General features: G+C 49.2%; 1 protein-coding gene across 1 annotated transcript in view; it reads right to left on the reverse strand.

Moving 5' to 3' along the window:
• Positions 1 to 13,396, reverse strand: part of Gli2 (GLI family zinc finger 2) — a 218,606-nt gene extending 205,210 nt beyond the window's left edge. Inside the window, exon 1 of the mRNA XM_020175357.2 lies at positions 13,246 to 13,396. The gene's annotated coding sequence lies outside the window, so the exon portion shown is untranslated. The remainder of the gene's footprint in view (positions 1 to 13,245) is intronic.
• Positions 13,397 to 21,053: the final 7,657 nt, after the last annotated feature.

Raw genomic sequence — 21,053 nt, forward strand, 5'->3', positions numbered from 1 at the left:
TGAAACCCCAGGGACAAATGAGAGCCTAGGATTGGAAAGGGAAAGAGTCCATAGAGGTGACCCCTGGCTTCAGAGATGGGTGGAGGAAGGGTATGCATGGAAAATGGATGGATAGAGAATGGAAGGAAGGATGGATGGATAGATGGGTGGATGGATGGATGATGAGTGGAGGATGGATGGATGAAGGAGCGGATGAAGGGTGAGTGGAGGATGGGTGAAAGAGGAAGGAAGGAAGGAAAGAAGAAGGAAGAAGGAAGAAGGAAGGAAGGTAGATGGAGAATGGATGATTGGATGGATGGTGGGTAGGTAATGAATGGATGGGCGGGTGAGGGAACGGATGATGGATGCATGACTAACACCGTCCTTAATTACTAAAGGTGCTCCTGAGGATCATAGTGAGAGTGTTTGAACAACCAGTTTCATCTCCCCCCCATTTTTCACCAGTCATTCCCTATAACAGATCCAAGTGGCAACCCTAATGGGCCAGAAACACTTCGGGGCTGACTCACTCCTTGCCTACAGAGGAGTAGATATTGGCAGGATGAGAAGAGGGTCATGCACCTTTGCTGGAAATGCTCTCTTTTCCACAGTTGTATCTGACACCCTGGCAAAGGAAGAAAAGAAGAAGAGGAAGAGTAGGAGGGGGAGAGGAGGAGGAAGGAGAGAGGGTAAGGGAGAGGGAGGAGGAGAAAGAAACCTTCAGAAACTGAGTCAGCCGAAACCCAAGTGGGGAGAATAAAAAGATGACAATTACTTTGCTGCACATCAGGATCACCAATGTCCCAGCCTCAGAAAACCTGTGGGACCACTGCACATTTACATCCTATGACTTGTAGATGAACCATAGCACACAGTCTGTCAGTGAAACTATCCAGATCACGAGCACCCCTTCAAGGCATCTCCAGACTGACCCCCAGGCCCAAACAGAAGTCCCAGAAGTAAGCTGGGCACCGGTGGCTCATGCCTGTAATCATAGCTACTCAGAAGGCAGAGATCAGGAGGATGGAGGCTCTAAGCCAGCCTGGGCAAATAGTTTGCAAGATCCTATTTTGAAAAATCACAACACAAAAAAAGGGCTGGTGGAGTGGCTCAAGGTGAAGGCCCTGTGTTCAAACCCCAGGACTGAAAAAAAAAAAAAAAAAAAAAACCAGAAGTCCCAGAAACACCACACTAGCTACGTGGCATCTTGAGTTCTTCTGTCTAAACTACTCGTGCTCCACCCAGCCTTCTACTGACAAAGTCCTGGTCACGGAGACCCAGCCTGGCCCTCTGTGGGAGGAAGCCTTCCCTTAGCACAGCTGTTTGGTTGAAAAAAAAAAAAGGGCAGCTGCTGCCAGAAGCCTCTACCACACTGCTCTTCACATGCTGACCCAGGACTCTGCTTCCCTGTCCTGGAGCTGCCAAGAACGACACAGTGCAAAATGCATCGGGAAGTGGGGACTTGACAGCCTGCGGCCAGGAGAGTGGGCACACCCAATTTCTCTGGGATGACAGTTTGGGGTAATTATTGCTCCTGGCCAATGTGCCCAAGTAGCCACCTTTCAAGGTCACACTGGCTAACTCCTGGCTTTCCAAAACTGGTCTCGCCTCCTTCTTAGGCCCAGAGAATAACTGAGAAGGATGCGTGTTTGAGAAACCTGTTCAGGGACCACTGGCTCTGCACTCAAGTTAGCAAGGTGTGCCTATGGTGGTAAACTAAATAAGTGCCAGGCACATAACAGATGTTCCAGTAAATGCCATCTGATTAACTGATGGATTACACAAAGAATTCCTCTTGATGGCACCTGCCACACCATTTCAAATCCAAGGCACACAGAAGAGAAGATCTATGTTTCCAACCTGGGGTGAAGATGAAGTATATAAAAACAACACATGGTGACCCTCCACTGCCTCCACTGCTGGGGTCCCCCAGATGCCTCATTGAGGAGGGGACCCCAATGATGGGCCTTTATGGTGAGCTCCCCACACCTAGGGTCCCTACTAGCAGTGCCACTGACCCTCACCCCCGTGTCATGATTTCATTGTGTCAGATGTTTTCCACTTTGTAACACTGTTACAAGGTTGCCTTGTGCAGGACAGAATGCTGAGCAGTGTCATGGGCCCCTACCCACCAGATGACAGTCACAGCTGTGACCGTCAGAAATGTCTGCCCCTTGGGGACAGATTGCACAGGTGAGAATCAGGGCTATAGCCCTTGCTCATGGCAGACCAGCTGTTCCTGGGCAGCACTCAGGAGCCAACTGGAGAGGGTTATATGGAGAACAACACAGAGGTGAGAATTTGGAGGCAGGCATCTGTCCCATTCAGAGGGCTAGGCTCCCCTCTTTTCCACGACTTTCTTAAAATGGGCCATTCAGGCCGGATGATGGGTGGATGGAGGAAGAATGGAGTCTGCTAGTTGCCTTTTTCTCTTCCCAGGGCTCAGCTGCTCTTGGGAAAGCATGAGCCTAGGGCTGGAGACTGCACCTGCAGGATGGGACAGCCACCAGGTCTTACACACCAGAGACCTGGAGGAGATGGAAATGCCACCAGCCCATATTCCACTTTCCTGCCTGTGGGGCCCCAGTGCCAGGGAAAATCGTTGATCTGTCTTTGGGGGTCCGGGTCAAGCAAAGCCACTCCATAAATGTGGACACGAGGGTAACTGCTCTTCAGAGCAGCCCAGCCCTCCCATCGGCCCCCCGCTTTGAATCAAGCGCAGAGTGGATGGAGGCCTCAACCCCGTGTCATGATTTCGGTGTGTCAGATGTTTTCTACTTTTATGCGTTCTGTAAATTCTTGCTTCTGTGCACTTGTAACATTAACAGTCTCCAGGGCTGGAGGTGTGGCTTAAGGGGTAGAGCACTTGTCTAGCATGCTCAAAGCCTTGGGTTCAATCCCCTGTACCCAAGGGAAAAAAAAAGTCTCCAGGTCAGAATGGTACAAATCACAAAGCCCCCGAAGACTGCCCCTGGTGATCATGGAAACCACAAGCATTTAAGACCTCCAGTATCCACAGGCCAACAGGACTGTAGTGACAGGAAAAGCCACCATTCCCAGGACCCTGGCCCTGCAGAGGGCCATGCTGGGGCTCCCATTCAGAGCCTCGTCTGACACTAGCATACGCCTAGAAGGCAACTGTTGGACCCCTGCTCTAGGCTGGCAGGCTGATACCCGAGAGAAGCTGTGCACTGGAGGACAGGATGCCTGCAGCCCTTATGGAGCCCCCAGGAAGGGCAGGGCAGAGCAGGGCCAGGCTGGGCCCCAGTGACTCATTCCCTCACCCCTTCTCTTCTGTGAGTAAGGAGTCTGTCCCACAGCAGACAGCGTGCGGGGCACAACGCACACCTGCCTGCCGAGGTGTGCCTACAAGACAGGATGCTGAGATTTGAATACCTCTGCCCACCCCATGAGGCCAGACAACCAGGAAAGGCAGAGGGAACACAGAGAAAAGAGACCGGAAGGGGAGAAAGACAGGCAGGCACACACTGAGTGAAGAACTGGGGGACAATGTCATCGGGCCGCACAGAGCACATGCCTGCAGGCTGAGCCCATCTTCTTCAAAGAAGTAGTCTGAATTTCTCAGGCCCCTGTCTGGGAATCTGCTCAAGATGGCCCCTCATCCAAGCTTCCGAGGAGCTGAGGGGGTGCCCGGGGGCTCCAATCTGTCAGGCCCAGGGATGGCAGTGCCAAGGTGGGGACCTTGGCTTCAGGCTTCCAGCCTCATGTGGACAGCATGTATGCGTGCAGAGTCCCAAGCCACAGACAGTAGTACGTATGATCTTCACCAACTCTGAAAGTGTGGCCACACACCCTGCTAAGACGGGGTGGGGCTAAGAGAAGACTTTGTTCTTCTCTTGGTCCCTGGGCCTTTTAAGGGAAAGGTGAGGATGACAATATTTAGTTAGCTCCAGGCACTCATCAGGAGTCATCTCATCTACTTGTGCCCACAGCCTTTCACAAGAGGCTCTCCCTGTCTTATAATTGAGGACATTTAGGCTCAGAGAGGTTAAATGACCTGCCACACAGGGCTGGAATTAAAACCAGGACCTATCCATCACACACACACCCTTTTTCAGTGCTAGGGACTGAACTTAGAGCTTCTCCCATGCTAAGCACAAACCAGGCCTTTCTATGTGAAGACCAAGCTTATAAATCCTATCCCTCCATTAGCAGAATGCTCCATGGACGGCAGACCAAGCTGCCCTTGGTGTTCATGCCCACTTTGATTTCCTGCTGACACAGCAATCTAGAGGGTGGATGCTACATGTCCCTGGGCCTTGGGCAAGGGTGTCAACGTCCAAGGGAGGCCAGGACACTAGAGAAAGCATGGCAGGAAACCCACCTGTATCAGCAACTAGCTTGTGCCACTGAATTATGGACCTGGAACCATAAGGACTTGGGAGGCAGAGATCAGGAAAACAGAGGTGGTCCAGGCTTCTCATCCCCCAAGTAGCTAAAGATGTTGGAAGAATCTTCAGTTTGGGGGGGCCCAGAAGTGAGTGGGTATGTAGGGATGAGTGTCAACCTACACTGAGCCCCCTTTGCAGGGCTGGTCTGTTCACCCTCACAGCAAGCTCCTTCCAGCTCTGAGGTCTGATGCTGTCACATCACAGGAGGGTGTAGCAGCCCGCACCAGCTCCTCTCCTGCACACTCTATGCCATTCTAATTCTTCTTGAGGGCCACAAAGATGTCCACAGGTAGGTCCTTAAAGTATGGCTCAAATTTTCAAAAGACCTGTTTAGACTGTTAAAACACCAGACTGGTCCAACTGCCAGTCACTTAAGCCATGCAGCCACCATGGGGATACAAGAAAAGACAAGGAGCCATCCCAGAGCCCCTTGGGACAGAACCCACAGCAAACAAACAGTGTTCATTTAACACACCCTTTCACTTCTCCTAGGGGCTAGTAAAAGCCATGACCACCTAAACTATCTTCCAATCTCAGCCGCTGTCCCAGGAGAGAACCCAGGAATGAGAAATACTGGCCAAGCATCTGCCAACTTCCTCTTCTTTGCCTGGAATCCAGTTCTCTGTACTATTTTAAAGACTAAGCAGAGATGACCTGCAAGGTCTTATCCTCAGATCTTCCACTATTTATTCATTTCTGACCGTATTCTTTTCAGCCACTTCTCTTTTTTTGCATGAGTACTTTTTTGGGGGGAGGGGGAATGGGATTTGAACTCAGGGTTTCATACTTGCAAAGCAGGCACTCTACCACTTGAGCCACAGCTCCAGTCCCTTTTACTCTGGTTATTTTAGAGATGGGTTCTCTCAAACTACTTGCCCAGGCTGGTCTTGAAACTCAATCTTCCCAATCTCAGCCTCCTAAGTAGCTAGGATTATGGGTGTGAACCACTGGCACCCAGCTGGGTACCTCTTGAATAAGGAAAAAAATCTAACTCATAAAGAAAGCTGATGTTTTAAGTTTTACTGATATAAATGTATGTCTGCATAAATATGCATATCAAACATCCCTCATTCATGCTTATTAGGAGGAAGAGTAATCTACAAACTATATTGTGTGTGTAATATACTATATTATGTCTATATATACTCCATCTTCTGTAGACAAATGCATCTGAATTGCGATGCAAACCCTCCTATTCTGTTCTAGTATTCATATGCATATCTGAGAAGTCCTGGCCACACACCTGCCAATTTCCTTTTCCTTGACATAAATAAGGCAAAACAACTCCCTTGCCATGAATGAACACCAGAGTCATCCCCTCACCTTGATCTCACAGATGGCAAGTCCCAGCCCCAAATATCCTTGTCTCTGCCTGGACACACACAATGTATCACAACAATAGCACAACCAACTTCTGTCTGCAGAAATGTCTGAGAGATGTGCCTTCACCTGTCTGCAGACCATCATGACCTCAATCTTTTTGAGAAGTAAAGTCAAAACTTTACCTTTAGAGATCTGAGACATATTTATGTGACAGCCCTTCCTAACCTGTCTTCTGCTGCCAGAAGAGTTTGGCAAGGCCATCACAGGCCAATGTTTCCCCAACCCGGACAATGTCCCCACATCCACCACCAGTCACACACATCCTGTGCTCACATCTGGAGATGCCCTGAAACTGAAGTTGCCTGGGAAGAGAGACCTGCAGGGAAAGGCAGGGGCGAATCCCATGCCAAAGACCCTACACTTTCTCCATACTCGACCCTTTTGGCATGCTGCCCTCTGACTCTAGGAGAGAGTGGTCCAGGATACAGGATATGCTAATTCCTAGGGTTCTGAATCTGGGAGAACCTGAGAGATCACAGCTAGCTGCCAAGACCTTCCTTCCACAGAGCAGCAGAGCAACTTGCACAGGGTCACCCAGCAGCTGAGTGGTTGGGTCTTGCTTTCCCCAAGGGCAATCTAAGAGGTTCCAGCTAATTTCTCCTTATAGTACATTGTGACTATCGTTCTTCCTCCACTTGTCCCAGAAGAAAACAGATGGCACAGGTGCTCTATGTAAGAAAGTCTTCCTAGCAGTTACCCTGGTAGTCCTCCAACCCTACTTTCCATACCACTGCCACCTTTATAAGCAAACGCTTAAACTTTTTTTTGCAGGGGGGTGGATCAAAGCTCCATTACCCTGCTCCTTCTACCTCCACAGTCACACTTATCCTTCAAGATCAGTTGGAAGGGAAGACTTCCTTAGCTCCCACATGGAGTTGGCTGACACAAAGGACATGGCACCTCGATGGGCATGATGCAATTACATAAACGTATCTATCCATACACACGCACATACATACACGCACACACAAAGCTTGGTGAGTTTATCACCACCTTCTTAGGACACTGCTTGTTGAACTGTAGATTCTGATTCTCATAGAAAAGAATCAACAAATTAAGCGCTATTTTCTGGTCATCAGGCTTTGCCTACCTTGCAAATATTTACATACTTAATCTCCCCATCTCCGGTTTAAAAATATGGACTTTTTTTTAACTCCCAACGTAATGAATGAGCTTAAATATTAGAAGTTGAAATTATTAAGTAAATCATTTCACCTGCAAAGCTTCTATTTGCATAACATTAATTCATGATGACATCTAAAACAAATTCATCACATTCTGTATATTAGAAGCTGATTTATACAGGAATTGAAAAAAATCATGAGCTCAAAATTATGTTGACATGATGTACATGCTCAGTAAGGAAAGATTTTTCTTTCCTTTTTCCTTTTTTTAAGTCATCGGAACAACTGAATTATGGTCAGAAGGAAAAAGATTTGAAGAGAGGAAGGTCTGGCATCTCAAAAAATGAATAATGTCGCCGCCTCACGTGTGTGGCGAGCTCTCAACCCGCGTACACACACACTCGAGTTATTAATGTCAAGTGTGCCAGAGATACGCTGGAAAATCATTACCATTCATCGCCACTAACCGCCATTAAATTTCAATCAATTCAACTTAGCACAAGTGTACTTGAGCGGCCCTTACAGTGCCTTATAAATGTGGCTCCAAGTCGGGCTGACTTATTGCATTGTCCAGCGCACAAAGACACGCGCTAAGCATCGGCTCAAAGGGGACGATCGTGGACGCGGGACGATGCTCTTTTTAGGCATTCTTTCCTAAGCAGTCAAAGATCTACAGTTCGAGAGGAATGGAGCGGAAGAGCACCCTTCCTTCCCGGTCTTTGGAGAGGGGACAGGGCAGAAAGAGGCCTTCCTGGCTTCAGTCTGCAGATGCCTTAAAGAAAAGTTTCAGACTCCATCAAAAGTTTGGTAACGGACTCTCTCTCTCTCTCTCTCTCTCTCTCTCTCTCTCTCTCTCTCTCTCTCTCATTCGATCTCAACTATAAACTAAACTTGACCCCCACACACACACCACCAGGGAAGCGGGAGGAAGGTGAGCCAAAGAGGAGCAGGAGGCGAATGGCGCTCCAAGCACCTCTCCAGGTGGGAGCGAGCCCGGCGCGCCCCATCCCATCCCATCCTATCCCATCCCATCCTATCCCATCCTATCCCATCCAGACCAGGCCCGCCCCAGGGGATATGGCCCGCTGGCCATCTTCCCGACTCGCCACGAGCAGGGTCCGGCCTCCCGCCACCCGCCACCCGCCGCAACAATGTGGCCATTGTTCGCGCGCCGCAAAGCAGGCGGGCGCGCAGGTGGGAGGGACCCGGGCACTCGGGGCACGGAATGTTCCCCGACGCGGCGCGGGTGGCGCCGCCCGGACACGCGGCCTCCCCGCAGCCCGGTAGGCAAGCCCTCCGCGGGGCGGGACACGGCGGCAAAAGGGAGGACGGGGGTGGGGGCGGCGGAGGCAGCGCGAGAGAGGACAGACAAAGAGGAGCGGGAAGACGGAGGGGGAGAAAAGAAAGAATGGGGAGGGGAAGAAAGGAGAGAGGAGAAAGACCCAGAGAGGGGAGAGCGGCAGGGTTGACAGAGAAAAGAAAGGACAGGGGACTGGAGAGAGAGAGAAAAAGGAGGACAGCTGCACAAGTGCAGTGTACCCCAGGCTGCCCAGCAAGCCTGTGAAAGAGCAAGAGTTCACCAGTTCCATAGGAGGAACCGGCTTCCAGCCCCGCCGAGTCAGCAACGCCTAATCACACCGGGGCTTTGCCTAATTGCAGGGTTGAAAGCCGGGTCTGGAGGCAGGGAGATATACTTAACTGTGTCCCTGAGAAGGCCCGACACTTGGTTTGTAAGGCTGGGACAGACAAAATATCCCCACCACCCATGCAAGCCTACCAGCCAGGACACTGGAGGACAAGGCTGGGGTCTGCAGCAGGGTTGGCTGGACACAGGCTCTCCAAGAGCAGTTATCCATGATTCCTTGGGACTGGAGACCCTATTCTGGTCTGCCCGGGAAGCCACAGGCCTGGGGACGCCGGCCTGGGCCTGCAGCAGAGCCAAACTCCCTCCTCCCCCAGCTCCCTCGCTTTAGGCCTGGGGCCCTTGCCCACCCGAGGAGGGAAATCAATGCTAATGAATAAAAAGTCCCCTTTATTTCGCTGCTGTTTTTGGCTCATTAAATTTTCCACAGATTTGCAGAGAAGAAAACATAATCAATAAACCTTGACAAAAGTGAACGTGTGAAAAAGGCAGGAGAATGGAAAAGCGAGATAAAAGTGATATCCGATCACAGATTTCCGCAGATGAGAAGCTGGGGCTGCAGAAGAATCTTGATGGGCCATCGCCCCTCCGGCCAGCCTCGATTTTGCTGCAACTCATTCAAGACAATAGTAAAAGCACTAAAACTGGTTTTCTTATGCTAATGCTGAAACCTGGCACTCAGTTAAAACATACCTCCCAAGAACCTATCTTTTTTTTTAACACACATGTGCACACACACAAAACCATATTAACTTGTTCCATTTAAACCCCACAAACATAGCTTACTATGTACTCTTTGGTAACATCTTAAACAAGCTGTTTTTAAAGACACCAGAAAAGAAAACTAAACTGGACTATTAAAGATTCTTTTATTGATGAAAGAATTAGGAGAAAACAAAACATCACACATGTAAAAAATGTCCCAAGATTTTAAATACCATTATGCACGAAGAACACCTTTGTCACCCTCATAATCTAAAAACCAAAGCTTTGCTTTTTAAAATCCTTGATATTCCTCAGCAAAACCTCAGATTAATTTTAGAGGAAATTATCAATATTGAATCTGGTGTTAATGCGTTTATTTGAAAACCACAAAAGTGTCACTCTTCACAAAAGGATACTATCAAAAGTCAGTACTGATGACCCTTTCTCGTTGGCTTTTTAAATAAGCCTTAGGAAACAATTATAGAGTAGCCCCCGCACCCAAGTTCCTTAAAAGTGAAAGAGCATTGAGCACAGAAATTGCAGGGCATTCTGGCTTCTTGTATTCTGCCTGTTCGAATTTTCTGGAATCTGAAAATAGTTTCTCTCTTTGGCATTCTTCATGTGCTTCATTTGTCCATGCCTCTGACACTAACTGAAAAGAAGAAAGGAGGAAAATGGTTCCCCAGGGCTGCTTTTCAAAGGGCCCTGGCCCAGCAGGAACAGTTGCAGCTGTCCCAGGCAGGTCCACCTGGCCAGGCGGCACTTCCTTGCACCAGGAAACAGGCCCTGGCACAGGTAGACCCCCCCTTCCTCCAGTCTAAAGAAAGGGCTGACTGGCTCCACCTCCTGAGAGCCCCAGCCACTTGAAATGCAGCCTGATGCACCCTCCTTCCCAGTAAAGGCCAGCTGCCCAGACCAGACACAAGGATGTAGAACTCTGGTTTTGAGCTTTAACAAGCGAGCTGGGTGTGAGAGGGTCACAACCAGTTTTCACAGTGCACACGACAACCTCCTGGTCTCATTTAAAGGGAATTGCATCTGGGTACTGAACCTTTCCCCAAAGGCGGCTAAGGGGGGCCCTGATGGAAGAAGGGTGTTTATTAGGCAAATATCCAATTTTGTCTGCCTGCCTGCAGAATCTAGTTTGCTAATCCAGCCCCGGGCCCTGCACTGTGTACAGGGCACTTGTGGGAGTACAAAAAGCGTGAAGTATTTGTGTATTTTTCAGTCTGCAGTGCAAACAAGCCAGCTACAGTACATAGCCCCCAAGACCCTCGCAGCTAGGCAATGAGCTGCTGACCGGCAACCCCGTGGCCCCCTCTTCTGACCAGGCAATTCAAAGGATTTCCTCTTTGTTGGATGCTCCCCCCAGAGGGATGAAACACTGAGTGAGTGGAGGAGCTTGACCAACTCCAAAAGGTGGGCCACTGAGACAAGAGCTCCCTCCAAGGCTGGAAGCAGCCTGAGAGTAAGTCCCATTCAGTGAATCTGAGCCCTTGCAAACTCCTGTCACATCCATTCCCACGGAGGATAAAAGCAAGCTTAACAATCCCACCTTGTTTCTGGGTGAGCCTGGGAGAGCTTTCTCCCTGCCATCCTCATTCTCACTATCTGACTCTGCAAACAGAACACTCTCACTCAGACACCAGACCAAGGTGAGGCAGGTTCAGCAGGGGGTTACCTCCTGGGCAGGTGGACTCCTCCAAATGCAGGCTCTTCCCTGAATTACTTTAAATCCCCCTAGAGTCAGGGAACAACCTCATGAAATCGGTATACTTCTCAAAGCAGAGGGGAAATACAAAACCGCCCTAAATCTTCCAAAATATAATTAACTTTAAAGCTCATCAGACAAGTGACAACTTTCCATCTGGCTGGGTTTGAGTAGAATGTGAATCCTGGAGAGAGAATTTCTACAACTCCTGGAACCCTCAGAAGAGAAGCAGCAAGTCTAGAAAAATAAAAACAAGAGAGATGAAGAAAGAGAGAGAGGCAAGGAGGGAGGACCCTTGGGGAGAGGGGATACCTTTGGAGCCTAGATTCTGCATTCTAGAATTGCTGCCCTAGGACAGACCAGAAACTGGAGAAGTCTAAGGAGCCTCAAAAACCCAACCTTGTAGGCAAAGCCAGGGCACCTGGCCTCTCCCTACCCTAGGGAGATGGGAGATGAGCCCAGGTAGCCACTCAACGAATTTCCCCCCAGACTGAGCAACTGCAGAGCCGCTCCCAGGCCAGGAGGCGTCTGCCCCCAGACACACAGAAGCCTGCTCAGCAAGGAAAACTGGCAACCACGGTTAGGAAATAGGTGGGGAGGGTGCTGGAGAGGAGGTGGCTAGAACAAACAGATCGCATCAGAGAGACTGTGACAAGCCCGCCTATTCCACGCTATCCCCCGCTGTATATTTTGGATTTCACAGTTTATTTACTTTACTTTTTGGCACCAAGCCCCCTGAGCATGCCAATACAATATTTGTTTAAACACTATTTTATGCCGCTTGCGAGGGAAACGTTTACTTTCAAATTCTCCAACATCCCCCAGAGCCTCGTCTGCAAACAGCATATGAGCGTTTTACAACTGCTCCCTTTATCTGAAGCTGTTGGGATTAAACCTTCACACGCCCGGCTAGGGCGGTGGGCGGGGGCCCAGGACAGTGCAGCGGCCACTGAGCTGCAAAGCCCGCGTCAGAGGCCGCACACCGAGGGTGATGCCCCGGCTGAGGACAGAGGGGAGAGCGTAAAACACCCCCAGGGCGCGGGACCTGAGCCTAGGAACAGATCTGCTTTTCCCGCTGGGATCAACTCTGGGAGCCACACAACAATTACACAAAAGAGCGGGCAGAGAGGTGAGGCACCCTAGGGGATACCCAAGGACCATGAGCGCTCTGTGGCCGGTCACCAAGGGTGAAGCAGGCGGGCTCCATCCTCAGCTCCCCGTACTATAAAAGTCGCGTTTCCTAGGAAATGACAGCAATTACTGCCGGGCTGAAAAGACTCCGAGTTGGGTGGACTTCCAGCTCCCCGGCGCGGCGGGAGTGCTCACACTCACACACGCAAGCACACGGCTCCCTTCCCCCACCCCACCCCATACCCCCCCACCCGCCCCCGTCCGGGGAAAACGCTCCCCTCTCTAAACCCTTAATAGGATTGGCGCCCAACTCTCTCCGCGCCTCTCCCCATCCATCACACACAGATCAAGTTGCAGTGGATTTTTCAAATTCCTCAGCAAATATACTTGTTGAGAGATTGTCGGGGTGGGGGGGAGAGAAGAGGAGTGGGGCACCGGGATGAAAGTGAGGCGTAGGGCGACCGGTACCCGGCAAAAGATTATGTGCGGAGCTCTTTGGGAAGTCAAGCGGATCTCGGGGCCGAGGACAGGAGAGGACACAGAAAAAGGCCAGAAAGGAGGCCGAGAGCCCCGAAGAGGAAAGCCCCGTGAGGGGGAGGGGGCGACAGGGCCCGGCAAGGGGAAGGAGTGAGGAAGAAAGAAAGGCAGGGCTCCAGGACGTGCAGCACGAAGTGAAGTTAGAAGTTCAGAGGTGGCTGGCTACAGTCCCTCGGCACACTGCACACTCCCGCACACACGCTGCTTCTGCCCGCCTACAGGAGCTTCGGGGCATCCCAGCCTCCGATCCCAGCCCCCATCCTTCACAAAAACAGCCCCCAGCTCTGGTGAAGGCCGGCCTGGCAGAGTACCCCCAAGAAGAGAGGCGTTTTCCCCCAGGTAGGGACAGATGTGCAAAATCGACCCCCGGCCACGAGTTCCTAGCCCCCAAGAGCCCCCTTAGGTTCTCGCCCCGCAGGGTCAGAGACAGAAGAGGGGATCGCTCCCTCTAGCCTCCAGGCCTCCTAACTAAGCCCAGTGTCACGATCCCGCGCCGTGGCGCTGGTATCCGGCCAAGCGACCCTCCAAAGACAGCGCAGCATCCCAATCGGCCTGGGCTCGGCCAGGACAGAATGCGCTTCGCAACCACAAGCAAGCAAAAGAAGGCCAAGGCAACTTTACCGAGGACACAAAAGTTTGTCTCTAGCACGCAGGTGGCCTCTCGGGCGCCGGGCAGTAGTTGCAGGCCCCCATCCCAACTTGGCTGGCGCGGCGACCCGCCGCGGGCTGCCGTGTGCCGGGGCTCTAGCCGGCCGGGGCGGGGCGGGCCGGGGCGGGCAGGGCAGGGGAGGGGACCGAGGCGGGCGGAGCCGGGCAGCGGTTACCAACGCGGAGCAGGCAGCTCCCCGAGGCTCCGGCGCTCCGCGCGACCCGCGCTCCTTTCCCGGGCTCCTCCCGCTCCTCCTCGATCGCAGCCGCCACCACCGCCTCCCGCTCCTCCTCGAAGTCTCATTGATGGGAGTTTGAAAAAAAGTCCGCGGAGCTGTGCTGCCTCGGCTGGCGAGCGCCGGCACTCCTGCAATCCATCAGCGCCACCCGGGCGGCGCAGCGCCCCCGCGCGCTCGGCTGCAGAACTCCCTGGCGCCGCGCCCCCGCCGGCCCACCCCCGCCGCGCACACCCCGCCCCTGGGGACTGGTGGGGCGGGGAGTGGGGACGACCCGGACGCCACCCGGAGGAGACGAGAAGGGAGCGCCTGCGAACTCTACTCTGCCCCCCCACACACACACACACCGTATCCCCTCCAGGAAAGCGATCGGTGGACGCGAGAACGCTCCAGTCTCCAACACTTTTTTTAAGGCGCCGAGATGGGGGGTTGGGGGGGTGTTGTTAACTCAAGTCAGATGAGCTCCGGAGCTAAAGCGCTGAGATTGCTCTGTTTTCAATCTCTGAAATCCCCCGGCCCTCCCCACCCCTCTCTCCCTTGGCCGGGAGATGCCCGGGTCGCTGTTCCCAGGGCGCTTACTCCTCCGGACGCCGGGGCGGAAGCCTGGGACCCTAGGGAAGGGAGGTGGGGCTGGGTCCACGCGGACCCTCTCCCGGGGCAGCTAGCGCAGGTGCGGGGGACAGGGAGGGGGTCCTGCTACGCCCCCCAGCCGCGGCTAGCGCACGTCGCCATCTGAGCGCATGTTGGCGAGAAGCGACGCAGCCTTCCAGGCTTGGTGCATATGTTTTGTAGCGAGGGTTTTTGTTTTGTTTTTTCGAGAGACTCCACTGGAGCTGCTGCAGCCAGATGGAAGTAATCAGAACCCAACAACAGAGGGAGAAGGAAGAAAAACCCTTACTGATTTTTCAGGCCAAAGTGTGGATGGGGCTGTGTGTGAGCGAACTTGTTGAAGCAGACACGAGGAGCCTTGGGCCCTCCAGCCGCGCACAGCCCAACTTGGAGAAGCCTGAGGACAGCTGGCTGATGTGCCCTCCCAACCCCACAGGCCACACCAACCTCTCCAAGGCTCAGGACGCACCCAGAGAGTGAGGGAACTTTTATGTATCTTCCTAACTTGCAGAACACTTGCCTGTGTGCCAGAAGACACGTTCTATTTCCTTTGTATTACTTAACCCTCACACCTTTGTCAAGTTGGGTTTCTTTTTCCCTTTTCATAGGTGAGAAGACGGAGGCTTAAGGAACTTGTCCAAGGCCAGAGCACTGAGCTCCCCACCCCCATGAGTTTCAGCGAGCTGTTAGTACAATTAAATAAAGAGCGCGGTTGAGGGTGACGGGAGCGCCCGTCCCTTCAGCCCCTCTTCCTAACGTGGAACACGAGGGTACCAAAGACTCCAGACTCAATTCCACCTTCCTGTGGAGATGCGACTGGACCACGACATCCCTTTTCATTTCATCCGTTACGCAAAATTGATCTTCCCTTATTTATTAATCTATTTGTTTATTGGTGCTGGGCATAGAACCCCCGGGGACTTGCACACGCTAAGCGTACACTCTACCACTGAGCTACACCCCCAAGTCTTTCTTTTTTTACTTTTTATGATCCGTTCCCCATTATTACCCTCCTTCCTCCTTCTTTCTCATCCCCTGGCATTCATTAGTATGAGAAGAGCAGCACTTTCTTCTTGACCTAGAGAAAAAAAATGCCCAGAAAAAATATTAGAACAATTTAATGCTAATTTTGTTTTCCTCAAATAAGCTCGCCAGATGAGGGGGGGACGGGCAAAACCCAAACTGGCAGCATTTTCAAAAAGCGAAACTCACAGAAGTCTGAAAGGGGTTTTTTCTTTGAATATGATTGGATTCACCATTGCTCCGTGCTATTTGTTTAAATTCCTGCTGAGCTTTTAGAACGCAGACTGGAAGGAGACAGAAGAAGTACACCCTCTCTCCTCCGCCATATTTGAATGAGCCTTTACTCCATGAACAGGGTTATCATTTCTCCTGGCTGGAATATTAGCAGTATCAGCGGATTGCTTCATTACTGGCTGTCTCTGTTGGTTTCCTTGTGTTGTAAAGTTTGTGAAAAAGTTTAAACAAGTCAACATTTGGGACTATTTCTTTTTTTTTTTTTCCCCTAAGTTTTTCTTCTCAGACTAGCACAACTCCTGCTGGAATCCAGGCACTCCAAAAACCTTCCTGGCTTATTTTGGCAAGAAGGCGGCTGTGGAGGTGGAGATGGAATGTTTTGAATTTGAGGAGACTTTTGCAGACACCATGCCTTTCTCTCCTAGAATTGTCAGCAGTTGGGGAATCAAAATGAGCATGAGAAGATTTGTAATGAAGGCATGCTGGTGTGGCAGAGGAAGTCTTTGTAGGCTGGAATACCAGATTCCTGTATTCAATGGATGACCTTGGGCAAGTCCAAGTTCATTTAATCAGCAGCTTCCTGTCTGCTAAGTGGCTTAACACCACAGTAAGCAACACCACAGATCCTTCCCCTCATGAAGCTGAGGTTAGATTCATAACCAGAAACACATATGTAATCACAAACTGAGTAAAGACAAAAGGCAAGGTGCTCAGAAAGCCAGTGATTGGGAACTTGAGGCAGCATGTGAAGTGGACAGCGAGCTTTCCTGGGGAAGTGAGGAAGGAATGAGGGAAGGTAGACTGGGAGAGGGAAGACTGGAGGTGGCTCCTCCAATTCTTTTTCTCTTTGTCAATTGGTCTGAATGAGAAAATTCGGTTCTGGCTCAAGAGGTAAAAGCCCCTGCCTAACAAGAGTGAGGCCCTGAGCTCAAACCCTAGTGCCATTCTCCCCCCTCAAAAAAAAAAAGAGAAAGTACAAAAAAACCGGTGACTCACACCTACAATCCTAGAGACTCAGGAGGCAAAGATCAGGATGATGGAGGTTTAAAGCCAGTCCAGGCAAATAGTTCCCAAGTCCCTATCTCAAAAAACAACCATCACAAAAAAGGGCTAGTGGAGTGGCTTAAGTGGTAGACCTCCTCCCTTGCAAGAGTGAGGAGTACTGCCCAAAAGAGAGAGAGATGCAGGAGATGTGTGAGGTTGCTGTTGCTGTAACATGGCATGCTTTTACAGTGAACTACTTTTTTACAAAGTAGAAGAAAAAATTCCAGAATAACAATAAGAGTATTATTTAGTATAGTAAATATATACATCAGTAACATAGTCGTTTATTGGTGTTAGCAAGTGTTCTGTAGTTTACACATTGTATGAGCTATATTTTTATTTGATCAACAGTGCATCCCCCAACACACACAAGTGATGCATTGCACCAACATTACAGTAGCCATACCATCACTAGGCAATGGGAATTTTTCTGCTCCATTATAATTTTATGGGTTCACTATAGTATATTCATTCTGTCATTGACCAAACGTTATGTGGCACATAGCTGTACAAGGAACAAGTCACCCCCAAACTCAATGGAATAAAACCACCATTTACTGTACTCGTGGGTTCTTGATAAGACATAAAAGGCACAGTTTGTCTCTGCTGCACCGTGTCAGAGCCTCAACTGGAAGGTTTCAAAGCTGTTACCTGGGAATGATCGTAAGATTTGCTCCACCATGTGCCTGGAGGTTGACGCTGGCTGTTGACCTGGGGGGTGGAGGGGAGATCAGCTCCTTTATGTCCCCAGCTCTCCCTGGGTCTCTATATTTAGACTAGCTTGGGGTCACTTATACCATGGTGCTAACTAGATGCCAAGTGTTATGGTTTGTATCGTAAATGTCTCCCAAAGGCCCATATTGGAAGTCTTGGTCACCAGACTGTGGCACCACTGGGAGGTGATGGAACCTTTAAGATGTAGGTCCTAGTGGAAGGAAGTAGGTCACAGGAAGGATGTTCCTGAAGGGACGTACTGTGCTGCCATATGCTTGAAAGCAATGGGGCCAAATGACCATGGACTGAAAGCATGAGCTAAACCTTTCTTACTTTTATGTTGATTATCTCAGGTATTTTGTCACAGTCACAGAAAGCTAACACACTAAGGGTGAGCAAGAAATAGCCAGGGGAAAACCTCAGGGCCTTTTAGAAAACCTTGGAACAATCACACAGAGTCGCTTCAGCTCTGCACACTCTCACATGTGCTGCATGTACCACAACACCACTCACAATCCTTGTAATGAACAGTAGGAAACAAACCAGTCACCTCTTTAAGACGTGCATAGGCAGTGTGGAGATAGGCACTTCCTGGGCTCCAGCCACTGTACTCATTGTCCCCAGCAGAAAGAAGGTGTTGTGGAAATTGCTAGATGACTTATTAAAAGCACATTTTGGTCTTACTTTCCCCAAAGGTATAGATCATGTCTCTCCTTCAGCACCTCCCGTGCTACTCATGGTGTTATTAATGTTTTAACTTGTCTTTTTAAATGTCCCATGTCAGAAGTTTGTTTTGTGTCTGTAACTCGCTGAGCCTCATTTTGCCAGAAGTTGGTTGAGGAGACGGCTGTAAATAAATTGAGGAGGAGGAGGCACAGCTGGGAGACCTCCTGACATCCTCATAGAGGGGAGCGACACTGCTCATTAGATAACAAATTTCCCCTGAAAATTAACACAAACATTAAATGAGTTCACATAAACAAGCAAAACCAGCTAGAAGATAAAAATGGAAAAGAGGACCCCAATTATAAGAGCAAAGACACAGGGACCAGGCACTGCCATATGTTGCTGGTGGGAGGGCAAATGGACAGCCACCATGGAGGGAAATGAGAAAAACTAGCAAAGTTATGTTTGTATTTGCCCTTTGACCTTCCCATCTCACTCCCCTGGATCTACCTCAAATACAAAGAGGCATACAAAAAAGCTGATTAGTAGCAGTCCTTTCAATAATACTGAAACTCCAGAAAAACAAGACAGTAAAAATAGGCTGAGTTTCTTCATGGGAGAACAGATTGAATGAATTATAGTATACCTTTACAGTGAAGTATTATGCAGCTCTAAAAAGGAATTTGGGAAATATCTTTTTCTATATTGCTAAGTGAGAGGCAAGGTGGGGCAAAGTGTATATAGTATATTCACTAGGACACATACAACATTTGTTTATAATTTTAAATGAATAAACCTTAAAATGTTTTTAAAACTCTGAGGGAAAGAAGAGAATAAAATGGAAGAAACTAGACTTAGTTGAATATATCTTGAAATTTTAGAGCTGACTGGAACCATGAAAATGCTATTATAATACTAAAGTTTTATTTTTATTATAAAAGTAATAAATTATTTAAAACAAAATAATCCTGGGACAGAAGTGTTGGTACACAGCTGTAATCACAGCTACTCTGGAGGTGGAGATCAGGAGGACCACATTTAAGGATCACAAAAAGTGAGTAAGACCTCATCTCAGCCAACAAGCCAGGTGTTTAAACAAGATGGCTGGTGCAGTGACCTAAGTGGTAGAGCACCTGCCTAGCAAGTGTGAAGCCCTGAGTTCAAATCGCAGTACTGAAAAAAAAAAAAGCCGGGTGCCAGCAGCTCACGCTGTAATCCTAGATACTGAGGAGGCAGAGATCAGGAGGATCACTGTTCGAAGCCAACCCCGGACAAATAGTTCATGAAACCCTATCTTGAAAAAACCATCACAAAAGAGTACTAGTGGAGTCACTCAAGGTGAAGATCCTGAGTTCAAAGCCCAGTACCGCAAAAAAAAAAAAAAAAGCAAGTCAAGTATTTCTGATGAAGATTTAACATCTGACTTCAATGTAAAATGCATACTGGATTCCAAAGACTGAGTACAAAAACAATGTAAAATATATCCTTAATATTTTTATATTGACTGCAGGTTGGAATGATAAGATTTTTGAAAACTGAGTTAAGTAAAATATATTCTTAAGATTAACTTCACCTATTTCTTTTTCATTTTTAACACAACCAATTGGAAAATTTTAAACTGTATGTGACTGTTTCTATTCTATTGCACAATGTTCTCTTAGAGGATGCTTTCTTGTTTTTTCAACATTGGGGTTTGAACTCAGGACTTCATGCTTGCTAGGCAGGTGCTCTACCACTTGAGCCACTCCACCAGTCCTTTTTTGTGATGAGTTTTTTCAAGATAGGGTCTCAGACTTCGACTCAAGATCCTCCTGATCCCTGCCTCCCGAGTAGCTGGGATTACAGGCATGAGCCACTGGTGCCTGGCTGCTTTCATTATTTTGATAATACATCAAAAAAAAAAAAAAAGCAAAGCATTTGTACCACTTTTCCTGTATTATCTTTACCTCAGAATAAACAAATAGTTGCTAAAGGTTCTTTTAGACAGCCAGCCAGCCACAGGGGCACATTCCTGTAATCCCAACTACTCAGGAAAACAAAACAAGATGATCACAAGTTTGTAAGTGCTGAAGATGGATCCCAGGGTCTCACACAGGCTAGGCAAATGCTCTCCACCAAGCTGCACTCCAGCCTGGAGTGATTTTATTTTTTAACAGTCTTGATCTGTTAAAGACAGATGTTGATATATCTGGGGATTGGTTTTCAAATGACATGTGACCGAGGGAATGAGTGACAATAGAGATGAGACAATTTCAGCCGTGAGTTGATCCTTGTGAATCCTGAACAGTGAGTTCTGGGAGCCACTGAACTTCTCCTTATGCCTGAAACATTTGAAATTTTCAATAGTGTTTTTTTGTTTGTTTTGCAGTGCTAGGATTTGAACTCAGGGCCTCACGTTTGCTAGGCAGTTCCTCTAATTTCTTGAGCCACTCCACCAGCCTTTTTTTTTGTGTTGGGTTTTTTTGGGATAGGGTCTCCCAAACTATTTGTCCCAGCTGTCCTGGAACCTCGATCCTCCTGATCTCTGCCTCTTGAGTAGCTAGAACTATAGGCCAGCACCTGGCTCTTCAGTTTTTCTTTTTCTTTTCTTTTTTTTTCGGAATTAAGCAAACAAATAAACAAACACTACTGAGCTGGGTGCTGGTGGTTCACACCTGTAATTCTAGCTACTCAGGAGGGAGAGACTATCTCGAAAAAAAAACCATCACAAAAAAGGGTTGGCAGTGTGTCGCAAAGTGTAGGCTCTGAGTTCAAATCCCAGTACCGCAAAAAAAAGAGAAAAAAACCCTGAAGAATGACCTCGGGGCTGGCCAGGGTTAGAGTTTAAGGAAGGAACACACAGATAAGTTCTGCATTACTTTTTCACTGCCCCCTCTGACCATAGGGTCTCTGCTTTCGATGATCCACCATTGTGTCACTCCACAAATCCCTTAGCAGGCCTGCAAAGGAGCTCAGACTGAGGCCCCAGAGCGACTTACCTACCCCTCACCCTGTCTTTCCTATTACAGGCTCCTATGCATCATTTAAAACTCTGCTCTGTTTGCAGGATGACTTCCCTGCTCCCCTGGACAAATGAGGCTCTTCACAGAATCCATAGCAGTTAGAACCTCGTGTTACAATAGCCTCAGGATCTGCTCCAGCCCCACATTGCTGGTGCAACCCCTTGTTTTTTAAAGGATGGATACTGTTAGGGTTCAGCTCAGGTCTCTAGCTTGGAGGGTAACGCTTACCTTTGCAGCCATTCTTCATGCTCCA

This window comes from Castor canadensis, chromosome 4 (assembly GCF_047511655.1).
Source record: "Castor canadensis chromosome 4, mCasCan1.hap1v2, whole genome shotgun sequence".
NCBI lineage: Eukaryota > Metazoa > Chordata > Mammalia > Rodentia > Castoridae > Castor > Castor canadensis.